A 17,009-nucleotide genomic window follows, 5' to 3' on the forward strand; every position below is an offset into this window, starting at 1 on the left:
AATTATACAAAAATGAGCTGCCAAAAATGCAAAGAAAATTAAAAATAAATTTTTTATTCCCAAAGAATGTAAAATAAATTCAAAAGATTTGTATAGTTAACAAATAGATGCGATCATACTCAAATAGTTAAAATATGGATCTATAAAACTTTTAGAATCTTTAATAATAGGTGTTGTATAATAAAATCAGAAAATCAATCAAATAAACTAATTAGAATAATACATGAAACAGCGGTAAAAAGGATTTATATTTTATTTAATTTTCTAAAGTGATTCCCTCTTATAAGAGAATTACAATATTATTCATATTTATAGTATAATAGATGTCAGATCAGAAGCTAATAGTATAAAGATATTTATTTGCATGTGAGCATTGGAAATACCAATAGAAGAAAATACAGAAACATGAACAGCTTAACAATGTGGTGATGATGTATATGAATAAAAAGGAATCTAATAAAGAAATTTATAAATTATTGAATAAAATATAAAATAGTGATGTCTAAAATTTTCAATTTTTTTATTGGTCTAGTTGTAGAGATCTGTTTTGATTTAAAAATATCTTTTAATGATATTAAATATAATGATACATCAGTGAAAAAATTAGTAAGATAGTCAAAAAAAATTAATCTTAAGAAAAATGCGGTAAAATTAGAGTAAATATAATCCGGAGTAAAGTTTTTAGGTGTAACGGTGTTTGATTTAAGATTTTCAGTATATTAATAAGTAAGAAACACGCATTAGAGTTTAAAAACTAGAATCAGTACAAGAATTACAAAGATTCTTGAGATTATGTAATAATTTATGTGAATTTGACCTTATTTTGCTATTTTCAAAGCCATAAAATTTTTGACATAAAAGGGTTTTTTAAATGAAATAGAAAAGACTGAAAAATATAGTGGTTTGAAGTTAGCGCTGTTGCGCAAAATTTTTATAAAACCTTCAATTAAGAAAAGATGCGTGTAATTCCGGTTTAAGAGCTGTGCTTTTACAAAAGATGAACTTAATAAATTAGCTCTGTTATATGCGCATCGAAAGAGCAGAGACATCCGAAATCCGATAACTTAAAAGTTTTAAATATAAATTAGCCTGAAATTCGGTCTAGAAAACGCAATTATGAACTAAGAGGGTGTAATTTCATTTAATTATATCATTAAGATTCGAAAATAATTCGTTAAAATAATGATAAACATATCAGACTATACTGTATGATCGTTAACATTCAAGAAGATGGAATTCGAATTAGTACGTATAGGGTGAAAGTTCGGTGGATCCTGATATCAAGTCAAGAATTTATATGGATTAAAAAGAAATGCAGATAATTGAAAGGAAATATAAGGATCTAAAGGCGACTATATGATATAATAAAATTTTTATAAGCATCTAATTGTAGATGGGCGAACATTTTTAGAATATTCGATCATATGCTGAAAAGATTGATTTTAACGCTATACAAACAACATAATTTTTTTCTTTTATGTTTATAAACAATACCTTGTATATTGAAAGGTAAAAATTGAAGCATAATAATAAAAGAAGGCAGTATGAAATGCTTACTGGTGTTTAATTATTGATATAATCTATATGTAGATGTGATTTTATGTATACATCACGTAAATACGAAAAAATAGGCACCTTTTATATTTGGCTTGAACATAAATGGTAAATATTCTACGCACATAATGGGTTACCTTAAAAGAGTCATGTGGAATAAAGAAATCTATTGTCAGCAAGCTGATAATATAGTGAAATCTTGTTAAGATGTTTATAAATGTATTGAATAAACAGTGAATATTCCTGGTGATAATATGATATATTTGTAGAAAAGTAGAATTCAAATTTGTGAGAAGAATAAAATACAATCCTATAAACTAGATCCGAATAGCAAAGTGTAATATTTGAGTATAACGAGTTAAAATAACGGAAGGGGCAGTTTTTTTAAAGAAACATACAAAGAATATGATATTAATTGAGATCTTTGAAATATTTTTGATGATAGTTATCATGATAGAATGTGGTGTTAACTTAAGAAACTTGAATAGATATAACGTGTATTTCCCAATTTTGTTGGTATTTTTGTTGTAGTTCAGAATATTTTAAAGGCAATAAGGCAAACATGAAAAATAGCGGATTTAATAAGGTTAAATAAATAAGAAAATTCAAAAAATAATAACAAATATTTAATTATGTTTTAGAAAAGGCAATATTGCAGGTGTAATTGACGATTAATGGTTTTTTAATAAAATTTTTGGCTTTAGGATGATCAAAAAAGGAATAATGAAATCAAATTAATAATGTGGTATAATGAGACAATTTCTAAAAAAGGGGTGGGAGTGTTATAATTATTTGTGTTTGGGCCGCTTACTTAATTCAATAATTCCCATAAAATTATTTATATTTTTTTTAAAAAAAGTTGATGATTATTTTTTATGTCTGATACAGCATGAAAACTCTCTGACTCGAATATTGCCTTTTTATTTTGATTCTGTATTCTAATTTTTATAAAATGAAACACTTTAGTGTAAAAACTAAACGGTTATTTTTTTAAATTATAACTAGTATCAAGCAATAGAATCCACCATTCACCAGAAAAAACCCGTTTTTTCTTTTATAAAAAAACAACGTGGATTTTCAAACGATACGCTTTGCGCTATGATTAATTATTTGATGCACTTAATTAGATTCTTATTTATGATAAAAATTATCTATGATTTTTGTTTCAGAGACTTTATCTCACTCGAGGTCTATAAGCTCTGATTAAAATTGTGGAGGCAAAGCTTTATAATATTTAATTAGAAATAAGATTTTAAAAACCCTTAACTAGATGTCACGAACCAGGTTGAGGCATATATTCAAATTTTGGGATTGAGAAAAACCCTTGAATTAATAGGCCTCGAAAGAAGGAGGGGTATTGAAGAAGACTATGGAGAGGAGAATATAGCCGAAAGTATAAATACGCTGTGTGTACAGAGAATCAAGCAAGCTGTGCCTGAGAACGAAAACTAAAATTACAACTATAAATATTGCTCTTAAATAAAAAATAATCATGTAAAAACCCTTAAATGAGCATAACAAATTTTAATGCAGAAATAACAAGTATGGAACATCAAGCCATTATCATATTTTAAATATTTCAAAAACTATTAAATGTCCATCGAACTTTAAATTTAAAATAGGTTAAATATAGAAACTTTTCTGATGGCTTTACATGTCATTGTTTGATTTAGTTTTTCCTTAACATGCTAAAAATAAGCATATAATAAATTTCGTTTTTTGATGATTCTAGATAATTCAAAAAATTTATTTTCCTTCGTTTTATAGATATTTAGTAAACTAATCTGAAATTTTTGTTATTTCAAGTTAAGGCATCATATAAATAAATTAAAAAATATTATTATAGGATTCCTAACTATATAGTGCAATTTCATGATGTTTATCGAAAAAGTAAAAATCGCGGCTTAATTTTAAAAGTAGATAAAAATGCTGTAAAACATGTATTTCAGTACACAGAGTCAGAAATTATAAAAAAGTAGTGCTATATGTATCGCTAAATTTGATGCAAATATATCGAGAGCTCATGCGAATGTCATCTAGAATAAAAGGAAACAAACTACTTACAATAATGTTAGAAAAACTATTACTGGCACATGATTCTAAAGATGAGCAATGATCATATATAAGCTTGATAAACTAGCTTTTGGTCATAATAAAGTATTCCACAAATGAGAGTTTGTAAATTTAACGCGTGTAGATACTAGGGCTATTGATTTTTTCAACAATGATGTCGCATTAGAATTAATTAGAAGAACTAAATATCGAGGTCAAAAAGACCCATATTTTTTAAAAAGTTATTATAAATCCAATCAAGAAAAATTAAAATTCGTAAATATAGGAATTCTATAAGACTTTGATTTTAAATATTCATAAAACATTTCTCAATGATATTTTTGATTCGATTTTAAAATTAAAACCTAAATTTTCTTAACTTTTATCGATTTTCTTTTGTTTTTACCTGTACTTATAATTTTTATTTCGTATTTTTATATAAATTCGCGATATTTTATTATAAAAATTGTCTAACCAAGGGTTGAGAAATTATGCTTCTGATCATAATTGCGGTGAGAAAACGCCTCGGATTCATATTTTATGTTATTGGAAAGAAAAAAACTGTGATTTAAATTTTAAATGCAAAAATTATCTATAAAATATATAGTACAAGCAATAAAACGAGTAAAATTTGTATTAAAGAATATTATTTAGGAAATATGTTTATTTTGCATAAAAAATTCTTGTAATATGTTTTATTTACTGCTTTGTATATTTCGTCGTTATATTTAGCATTGGTGAGCTGACAAATTTTTTTATCGATGTAGATTTATGATGCAGGGTTTTTTTTGTCGTGTACAATAAAATGAAATGCATTTTTTTTATCATGTATGATCAAATATACATGCGTAAAACTGCAATTTTTTTTCATTTTTATAAATTTATACTATTTCAAAAACGAACGTCTTGTTTAAAAATTAACTAAATATATATCCCATCTATGCTTTATTGCGTTTCATGTATTTTATTTTATACGATAATTGCATTTTCGATTTTTGTTTTAAAAATATATTGCCCTGAAATGCTCTATGGAACAGAATATATATATATTTAGGCTTAGATTCAATTGTCAAAAAAAGGAAAGATACAAATGGATTGAAAGTATGAAGGTTATAAAAATACTAAAGAAAATTTTATTTTGAAAATTAATACATCAAAAAACTTTACATCTCACTTCAATAAAACTTACACTTATGCAGATTATAAGCGGATTAATGGAGCTGAGTGGCTCGAATAAGTCTATTTAGCAAATAACTTGTATTCTATTATATATTTGATGCTCGTTGTATGATTTTCTTACCTATTTGTTAACACCATGGCACAAAATAGTGTTTTTCGTTCCCTAAAATCTCATTTGTAAATTGGCTATTTTTAGATTAGCTTTATGTATTCTAATTGTTACAACATTATGTCGTGTCTAAATAGGATTCGTTTTTCTCTTAAAATAACATAAGAGTCTATCGTATACATATGTAAATTCCAGTGTTTCTTTAAAAAACTTGACCGTCTCTATTTAAGAATTTTTGTATTAAGATATTCACATACTTAATCTGTATAAGATCACAAAAAAAAGTTGTATAATAAGTGAGAAAAACAGTAGAAAACTACGATACGATATTATATTCTTTTAAAAAGGGGGATCAGATATATTATAAACGGCTTCCAAAGTAGTCTTTAAGTTTTCTGCATAAATATTTATTCACATGTAATAAACATTCATGTAAACTTATATTTACCGATTCTGTCTTCATTGGAACAATAATATCTTCCTGTAAATCTCATAATATTTAGTTTGTATCTATTTTTAGGATATTTATTATCTCTACAAACACTTAAGTATTTCTGCTTTGATGGTCACCAATGTATAAATTATATGATGGAATTTACTAAAAATACCTTTTACCTATAGCAGTATAAAAAATGACCAGTGAAGTTGACAGTAGTTGCTTCTAATAAAAATATAAGTCATTTTTTGAGGTATTTTCCTCTAAGATGATTTGGAATAATTATAAATCTATTTTTATTATTAAACTAAAGTGTTGCAACTATTCAATTACATAGAAATATTTTTTTTAGATAGTCATAAATGTTAATGCAGATGTTTAAAATATTGTAGTTTTCTTTGTTTTTATCTATATTAGTTTTTTCATTCATGGTATTAAATCATAATGTTTTAATTTTTTTTGTTTTCTAATACGTCGTAAATTATTTTCGAAGCAGACTCTTGTTTTATTTTTTACTCGTTTAGAAACCCGAGCTTTTCGATTTTGGTACTTCTTGTAGGATAAAAATTCCTTTATTGTCTATGATTCACACCTAAAAATAGATAATCGTAAAACGTTAATGACTTTAATATCGACACCTTCACCGAATTGAATTATTCCTCTGCTATTTTTATTATAGACGAACCCATCGTTGCACAAAAGTTATCCACCATTACGAACTGAGCTATTAAATTTTCATTTATATCCCAAAATTTTATTTTTTTTATTGATTTAACGCTATCCTGTATTTTCACGTTCGAACTTTGGTGATAAAAATAACCTGAAATTCCTATAGAACGAAATACATCAATATCATATATTATATACGAGATGAGAATCTTCTAGCATCTTTAAAACCAACAACGTTTCGGTTCAAATTTTCTAGTTTATTTCGATTTTTTTATAAATTAAAATTATAATTTTCACTTTTTCATTATATGATATTATGAGCAAGCTTTTGTTATGAATTTTTTCACGAAAACACTTATTGATCCTAAGTAATCAAATCCTTTGTCCTTGGGATATGAATTCATTTTGATTCTCAAATTAAAGACGAAATATTATGCTTTTGTTTAAAAATAGATCTTAGTGTTTACTAATATAATAACAAGGTTTTTAAAAAAAATGCTGATTCAAATCTCTATTCCATATAAATACTTAATTTTTTTAACTAAATATAAAAATGTACCTTTACATCCGACTCAACCAGTTTAGTGCATATTTTGTCTTTAAAGTCTCCTTAATTTCCTATGATTGCTTTAAATCGATCTAAATGTATTCTGAAAATTTAAATTTGTATTTAGTTTTTTTATCTTTTTTATCTTTACTATTTGGATCATCAAAAAAAAATGTATCAAATAAACTATATGAAAAAAATTGCAAATTCTTGTTTCATAAAAGGTTCAAAATGGTGGCTCAATTGGTCTAATATAATATTTAAAATAAAATAATGATGTTTTATAAGTTTTTATCAATTAAAATGGGCTCTTAAATCACGCTAAACAAATGTATGGGCTTCTTTTTATAAAAAAACTATAAAGATATCAGATCTTATTATTTTAAGCTGAAAAAATGCCGTAAAATGGTCGGAAACAATTGCCGAAAAAAGGTAATTTTTCTAATTATTCTTTTTCTAGTATAAATGCATATTTTGTTTGCTTTTATGCAAAAATTGCGTAAGATTAGGGATCATCAGGTGTATGCAAAGAAAGACCGAAAAAAAAAATTTTTATAAGTTTTAGTGGGTAAAATAATACCTATGATAAATCTGATTAATTTTTTGTATTTTTATATTCCCTTGAATCATTAATTTATTATTTTCAATTACAATTTATTAGACTAGATATTTTATGGTAACACTAGTAGAAAGCTGTATAAAAAACTTCGTAAAAAGATAAAATGATTATTACTGTAAGCTTTAATCATAGTTAAAATACTTAAAAACTAAGAAGAAAGCTTGTGGATTACAATGCAGTTTATTGTGAAAAGAAAAAAATAATATGGAATACGCCTAGGCACTCAATCTAAAGAGCTACATATTTTGGCTTTGTGTAGGTATTTTGTGATTTTTCATAAAAAAAGATGTCAATTAAAGATTTAGAGATCTAAATTAACAACTTTTACTGGATGTTTCTATCCTATAAAATACATGGTAATTTTACCCTTTTGCATGAAAGAGATAGTTTACAAATTAAAAAACTAAAAAAAATGCATATTTATAGATTCTTGTTTCTTCTTGATAATTTTAACAATAATAAACATCAGTCTCATAAATTTTAATTTACAAATAAAATTATAATTGTATATATAAAAATAATATTATTCAATTTTTTTATTTAGACAATAATAAATGATTTTTCTAAGGTCTCGTTTCAAACTTAAACTTCAAAAAATATTTATATTCTTTCAATATCTCTACGAAATAAAGTGCAAGATTACCTACCTTATATTTATAAACAGTTTATCGGTTAAATACGATATTTATTTTTAAACATTTCAAATCCTATGTAAATGGAGTTTTTTTGCAATTAATAAAGTTTACCTGTAAATTTCATGAATTAAATGAACTTTTAAAACTAATTCTATATAACAAAACCATAAAATTATACCAGTATAAAAATTAAACATACCCGTAGATTATAGACCAATCACTTTAGCTAGATGTAATTCTCTTTGATATTAAGTGCCATTTTAAATTTAAAAACTAGAATTTTTTGTAGCCTATATATGTTCTTCATATTTAGATCAACATCATAAATTGTGCATATAGTAGCGCTTGCCAATAATCTTTTAATTATTCTGGCATTATGTTAATAAGAATGCATTTAAGTCTAATGCATATTCTATATTTATATGATTTCATTGATGTACCTTAACACAACCAAAACAAAAAATAAGAATAATAGAAATCTGTGTTATTATGTTCGGATATTAAAAACACCTAAAAGTTTCTTAATCAGGAAAATTGTATTTGCATTATCGTCAAAAACTTTCAATTTTCATTTATACTATCCAGATCATTTATAATAAGAACATACCAAAGAAAACAATTACATCATAAATTCACTGCTGTAAACTAACCCATTATTTGATATAACCAGTTTAACAAGAGTTTTAAAGGTGCTAGCATGAAAGCAAAAAAAATTATAGAAATATGCTTTATGCAAGATATAAACATGTTTTTTGTAATAAAAAGAAAGAGATACCAGTTTAGAGAAACTTTTAAAACTTAAGATCAAAAAGTAACTCGGCCATAACAACAAACAAAGACATAACGAAATATTCAGATGCGTACAATTTATACTTGTATGAAAATTTATCTTAAAAAAACTTAGAATGAAGGTGACACACACTTCAAGCCATATTAGAAATGAACTAGCAGAAGTAAAAGTATGTGACAGGGTCAAAATTGTTAAAAAATTTATACATGACTGATCAGATTAGTTTTTGTACGATAAAAATAAGAAATACAATAACTTTATTAGAAATAGGAAAAAAAAGTATGAAAATCTTACCTGTGTTTTATTTACAAAACCTGTGAAATAATATCTATTCGTGAATGAAATAATACTCAACACAAATTCTAAAAAAAGATAAATACCTATTCTCATATGGAAGGGTGTTATCATCAAATTCCATATTTTGTAAATTAAGAAATCGGTATGTCAACGGATATATATGCACAAGCAATAGTAATATGAAAAACACTATAATGAGGAAGTCTAATACGTATAAAATGATTAAGGAAGACTTTAAGAATTTGGTGCTTGAAAAGATTGTACAGCAAATTTGTAATATAAAACTGCCTGAAGCTTTACGCGAGAAAAGATGAAAAGTTCAAAAATAAATGTGCCCTTCAATAAAGCAATATTAGGGACATACCAAATAAGTGAATCATAAATACTTTCTAAAATAGTGTTTTTACTATGATTTTATTTTAATGCGCAATTATTGGATTATGAATTTATATCTTTCAGACACGCGCGATATATTTTTTTAAAAATTGTCAAAACAACGAATAGAACAGTATTCAAGTCTTTTAAGGTCAAATTGGTCAACTTAGTAAAATAAATATTGAATAACAGAACCAGGATAAATTAATCAGTAATAAAGCGAATTGTATGCCTATATTGGGAGTATTATATAAAATATTTCAATTAAATAAATAATACATCGATATTGGTTTAAAATTCAAGCCTTTGATTTAGAAGCTATAAGCAGAAGTAGTTTATTTACAATAGAAAAAATTGCTATAAAGGTTATTTGATATGATGAAAATATTATTTTTAAAAATAAATATATAATAATCGCACAAAAAAGCAAACCATCTATTTTAGAAAAAACAAATTCTCTAACTTTTGACGTTTAGATCTACCAAAATGACACACAAAAATGCTAATTCGCCGAATAACATATCGATTTTTTTATACATTTTTATGCGTCACACATAGCTTGATTAAATATTATTGCTCTACAGGAATGAAGTTTGGGGTTTTATGATCAAAGAGTATATAGTTACCATAATATAATGAATTAAAAGCCGGCTTAATTGTATAAATCTCTTTAATTTTATATACAAATAATGATGCGACAATTTTTGATGAAGTAAAAAAATATATATTTATATTCTCATCATGGCACTGTTTAAACCCTATAAAAACATAGTACATTAGAAACACGCTGATACTAGAAGTCTATCTATTTATTAGTACATTCATTACCATATTATTTCTTATTTTTTTTGTTTTACGCAAAACATAAAAAAACAATTAAAGATTGATTAAATTTATTTAGAGCTATTAATTCTTGAAAAGACCTTTTTAGTTTTTATACCTCTTTTTCTAAAAGAGTTTTGCCTATTTTAAGCCTTTTACTTCTATTATAGAAAAACATAAGGATTGATATCCATATTTTTTGAATTATGTAATTTTTTTAATACAAAAAATGAGAAATACGCAAATAATTTTTTACACGTATTTAAAATTATATTACTATAAAAAACCATAAATACAATCTATAGATTGTTAAAAAAAACATACTGAACATCTCCAAATATCCCACGTCGTAATACTTCTGCTTATATATTCATTTCTCTATAACCATAAATAATTGGTGGTTTCAAGTTTTCAAAAGAGAAGCTTAAATAATAAAAATAAAAATCATGTAGATTTCTAGATTACTCCATATTTTTCAGAAAAGTTTGCTTGACTTGGCTAACAACTTGCAACTAAAATTACATTTTTTTCACATATAATTATATATTATGCCGAAAAGTGTTAATTTGCTTGGTAACTTTTATTTTAAGTATTTTAAAAGGCCGACTTATTCGAAAGTGTAAGAAAAATTAAAAGAAACAACACAACTTAATTTTTTAATTCACAAGATGTACAAATATAAGACTGATAAATTTGATATTTATAAAATATTTGTAGAATTCTCACAAGTTTCATATAAATTCAAGCTTAAGTCTGTAAAAAACAAGCTATATTCTTGTATAACAACATTACATACTTAAATATTAATTAATTCTGTTTCTTGTTCGATGAATCAGTTTTTCTAGATGATTTAGAAAGTTTTCACATGATACTTATAATTTATATATACATTTTTATACGCATAAATATGCATTATTTTACTCAATGTGTGACCAGAAAATATATGAGCAAAAAAATATTGTCATTCTGATAATTTGACTATTTAACAACTTTCCTTGTATTTTGTGATTTGGCAGAGGTTTCGACAAAAAATTTATTTAAATTATTTAAGTTCTAGCACAAAAATTATGCAAACTTGGTAATTTACCAATAATATTTTTTTATCGTATAGGATCAATGTTGCAAGTGATTTTTTTGGTATGATTTTTGTTAGAAGGTTAATATATGGCATAAAATTATCAATGATAAACAAAAGTTTTTTTTTTACAAATTTTTCTTCTTTATTTCGACTATTTTTACATTTTTCCCAATTTTCTAAAGTAAAGGGTAAGATATTAAGAATAAAGAAATAAAAAATTTATAAATTTACATGCAAGATAATAATATAAATAAAAAAGCTTTGTTAATATTTCTGATTGAAATTTATTTGTATATGAGATTTTTTTATAGTTTTTAAAAAAATCAGATGCGCATAGAAAAGTTACCAGGGTGATAAATCTCTTTTTCAATATATAAAATACTGCAGAACTAGGTATCTATATGGTTAAATACACATGTAATTTTGTGAAATTCATAAATATGATACCTTATAAAGGGATGTGAATATGTATCTACATTGGATCAAAAAAAGAGTTAAATAGACTTTTTTCATGTTTCAGTAGTTTTTGTAAATTAAAATTGTGTTTATATCCATGGTGGCGAATCTGTAGTATGAATTTAATGAAAATATCTGACATTTGCATGTATATCGCCTGTTATGATGTTGTTTAATATGATAAAGATATTTTTACAATATTTGTATGGTTTTAAATTTTTAACATACTCACCGATAATCCTAAATATCATTGAAAAAATATAAGGTATCTAGATTTAGTACTAACATATAAGCCATCATTCAAATTGTAAAAATTGTTTAAAACATTTATAGACTACATAGACATGAAATTGTCTATTATAAATTATAAATTGCTTATATAATAGTCTAATACGGCTTTTAATACATTTAAACTTTTTTTTTGTTTTTATACATTTTTAAGAGAATATTACCCTTTATTTTGAATCTATAACGTTGATCGATACTAATGCATGATTTATTCTAAGTATACTACATAATACCTCTTTATCTAGATTGGTATTTTAGCATTTTAATTTCTTTCTCTGTTATTTATTTTATTTTAAAAAAGCAATGCAATAATTGAAAAATTTGGAAACAATTTGGTTTTTTGCATTAATATTGCAAATATGTAAAACCTTCGAGTCTAATTCTAGATATGCCATTAAATCACTGATTACTTGATAACCTAGCTATAAAAAATATTTTTTTTTCTACACCAAGACAAGCATATGATTTTAAAGGTTTTTATGTAAATATAGTCTTATTGTGTTTTATTTATGGAAAATATGATTACGGACTCAAATATTTACTTAAATAAGCTAGAAACTTATTTGAAGATAATTTTATTTTTATATAATTATCCATATCCTACAAGTATTTTTTATAAACCTATTGATAGCACTATTATTTTAATTTTCAAAGCTCTATTAATAGTTTTATCTTTTTATGCAATTCAAAAATTTATGATTTTCAGTTTGTGAATAGAAAATAATTTTTATTATTTCTTATAAATAAAAGGACATAAAAGCCTTAAATAAACAAAATTTCTGTTTTTTTGTTGCAAAGTTATATTTTGTATCTGAAATATTAAAGTAAAAAAAAAGACTGATGGTAGTTTATAAATGTCTAACACGCATTTTAGATACACAATTTATTGGTATAGAGAAACACCACACGAAAATTACTGAATATATGTTATATAGGTTTAGAATTGATGTAACTTGTCAGAAACAAGTGTATTTTATATTCGCATAGAACTTTACTATTTTTAACACGGTATAGGCTTTTAAGATCTTTTCCATTGTCAATCTGATTTACTTATTTACTGAAATTTTTAAAGAAATATTTATATTTTAGCATAATGTCTAGTGTAAAAGTTTAATGAAAGTCAATATAATGAATATTTAATAGTTGAAATCAAATCTGATTTTTTTATGTCATAATATACCCAAGAATTATTTTTAAATACTATAAAATAAATTACTTACAGGTTTTAATGGCTTTGACGATGTGAATATCAAATTTATTGGATCTAAAATATTTTTTGAAGTAAATAAAACTAAAAAGATACAATATCATCCCACTTCTTGGAATGCATTTTTTTTAAAGTACAATTTTTTTGGCTTAAAATCAATTAATGATTCTATTTTATTCTGATCATTATATTCTATGATTATTCTTGAATGAAGTTTCTATAGTAATAAAATAAAAAGGTATAAATTTTTTCTTGCTTTCCTACTTTTATGTTTATAATTTTTTATTTGCTATATATTCGAACCTGTATAATATTTGAACATGATGTATAAACGGAATTAAATTTTTTTGCTTCTAAGTAAGCAGTTTATTTATTTGCGGTTTTTAATAATATATTTTATATTTGATTAGGAAAAAAATGTGATAAATATTATTATAATGAAATTAGGTTCATTTTTCAGAAAAAGGCCTGAAAATCTTATATAACGTTTTATAACTTTTTATAAAACAAATATGAAAGATATAAAGTAGGTTTAAATACTTTATTCCTTTCCAGTTTACGACTTTTCATAACATCAACCGATATATTTTAACTATTATTCTTATTAGATATATTATGGTTTATGCTTCAAATCTCTTAGATAACTGTAATTTTTTATAAATTTTGTTAATCTTTTTTCTTACTTTTTTCTCCTAGGCATGTTGATCCTTCTTTTATAAAGTTATATCTCATAAGATGTCATGTTTGATAATATTAGCTACAAATCCTTTTTTTACAGATACAAACGGCAATGTTCTAATGTGGAAGTTATCTTTTATCGGTTTGGAATTCATGTCATTTTTAAGATTGTAAAATGCCTTTTTGGGATTATTTTACAATTAACTATATATATTTTATCATTTAAGGATTTCGAATGATAAAACTCTATCATTTAAACTTTTTTCTCCTGTGTATCAGGTTTTCAGACTTAAATTACGGTGTTGCCAGTCAAAAAGAAAACCCCACATTAGAATCCGATCATTATAAAATTTCTTCAATGATGCATAGAATCGAAATTTGTGAAGCTGAACATATGGAGGCAAAGAAATCGAATTCACAGCTTGAAGCTAAAGGTGAAAATACGGGTAAGGCGCAAGAAAAGAAAATACAATATGAAGATATATTATGTGATATGTGGAAAGAAGTGAGAAAATTGTATTCAGGATAATAAACAGCGATATGTTTTCAAGATCAATAAAATTGTGTTTAATCGCGAAATCAAAAATTCTTTTAACAATAAAATTATAAAGCATGTTCTTTTTTTTAATTATTGATCAGAGCCTGGAAATTGTAACATCTTAAATTATGCATGAGACAAATCATATAATCCTTAGAAGTTGCTACATTTCCCGCTCAAAAATGTAATAATTGCTAAGAATACTTATTGGTAGACAATAAAATAGATCCTTGTTATCTTCCCTTTCCGCCCAAGAGGTTAATATTTTTATTTCTTTTTTATTGCTATCTTATATTTTACTACGTGATTATATTGATTATTTTCAAATCATCTTGTTGAACTTTGTTGATAATTGGTGTATCATTTCTGTATAAATTATATAATAAAGATGTTTTGATATATTAGTAATCTTAAACTCTAGGTATAATAATATACATAATTCGTTTTTAAAATGCTAAATGATTATATATTTATTAAAATTGTGTAATTTCAAAATATATGTTGACTAAAAAATATTTTGTTACATTCCAAAAAATTAACTTCTAGTATTTGATATTTAGAATAAAAAAAAACTAAATTATATATGGATTTTATAAGTTTATATTCAAATATGGATTATAAACATATATGAGGTAAAAGCGCGAATTAAAGACATTTTATAGTTGAACATGAAACTTTGGGCTACAAAATTTTGTAGTTTTAAAGAAAATCTTATGATAATATAAAAACTCTGTGAAAAAATTTGCTATTTCTGCTATCGATAAAATTCAAAATATCAATAAAATCCGATTATTTGAGTTTTCTCATTGAAACTATAAACACCAATAAAGTATAGATTTTTAGCCAGATAATGTCATAAAAAAACGAAAATGTCTCCAATAATATATAGCGTGTTATTCTATATTTATGCTTGTATTATACAAAACTGCTATATAGTCATTTTTTATATATAATAATCCTGCTTAGTAGTAAATTTTACTGTACTGATATAGTTGCTTTTTACATATATTCGAAATAGAAAAATAGAAAATACTATTTATCTTAAGTAACTGGTTTAGTTAATCTGTGTTTTATCTGTATATTACCCTTTTAGATTTAAACAAATATTTTTATAAACTTAAATCTTGTTTCGGGCACATATATATGGGCCTTTATCTAATTGTATTTGATTTTCATATATTATTTTTCACCTAATATCTTTTAGGCATTTGGAATTTATAGGTTTTATATTATATTAATTTATATGTGACATATTGTAGGTTCATGTGAAATTAATGAATTACCAATAAATTAGCTATATTTGTGTGCATAAATCTTCGTTATATTTGCCCATTACTATCTTTTTATGAATTCTGGCTAGAAACAAAAAACAGATAAAAATTTTTCATTTCTTTTATGACGCAAATAAATTATTTTCATTATTATATTCTCTGCTTTTTTTGTTTCAAATCAAATATTTCTGTTAATACAAATATATTCCAACTTTAAATTAACATTTTTATAACCTAATATGATTTTATTTGTAAGAAAAATAAAAATTAGAGAAATTTCGCTTCCTGAAAAGAAAATAGTACAAAAAATATTTTGATAAATTTTGCACATACGACGATAAATTTAATTTTTAAGTCTGATATCTAATTAATACAAAATAAATTTTTTTTTATCTTGACAAATAACGTAAATTTTACATGAAAAAATAAAATTACCAGCATATTTTCATCCATACTATAAAATGAAAAAAAAATTTGCTGTACGAAATTCGTTTAAACACTAATATTTTTTTTCAGATAAGTTTTTTTCGTAGAGTTAAATAAAAAATAGTGTCTGTAACTTTAAAAATATACTATTTTGCATAATTTTATGTTCTGTTCATATTTTTTTCATACTTTCTTGTTGTCTTTACCTGTCTTATTGATGGTCAAAACCGGATGAATATTTTTATGCACCACCTTTTTATAATTTTGCAATCACTTTTCTAATAATATTTGTCGAAAAAAAATTATATTTGTTCTTTCTATTCCTACAATTGTCAATACTCCTATAACTTGATTTCTCCATTAGATTTTCTTATACCTATAATTATATCAATTTAGACTATTATTTTTATTCCTTGACATATATTATATAAAAGTTACACCGCAATTACACACATTCCTGCCTTTTAACTGTTTTATTGACAAATATCTATTGAACCATATTCCATTTCACTCTCAATTCCTACAACCGGTATACAAAACTCAGAGGTTTAAATTTGAATATAACATTATGTATTTTTTCCAAAGCAATCATTTTTTCATAAAGGTAAATTTATATATTTATATTATTAAGTAAATTTGCGAAAACATCGATTATATTAAGTCTATGTCTCTTTTTGCGGCAAAAAAAAAGATTAACAATAAGTAAAATAATTTAACAATTTGTTTTACACTATTTCAAATATATAAAAACAAGGCATAATATAAATATTTGAGTTTTCGGCTTAAAATTTTTAAATTTTCATATAAGATGCAAATTCGTTTTTTTTCTATTTTTTATATTTCATCATAATGGACCCAAATTTTATTGTTGCTAAAAAAAATATTTTTTTTTAAATTAGATAAAATTCTAATAACTGTATTTGCTAAAAGATATTTTTTAAAATCCAGAGGGTCCTTTTTCAAATGCGCATTAAGTTACATTA

The sequence above is a fragment of the Rhyacophila brunnea genome, unplaced genomic scaffold (genome assembly GCF_057557595.1).
Source record: "Rhyacophila brunnea isolate RB1 unplaced genomic scaffold, BYU_Rbru_1.0 scaffold_49, whole genome shotgun sequence".
In the NCBI taxonomy this organism is placed as follows: domain Eukaryota; kingdom Metazoa; phylum Arthropoda; class Insecta; order Trichoptera; family Rhyacophilidae; genus Rhyacophila; species Rhyacophila brunnea.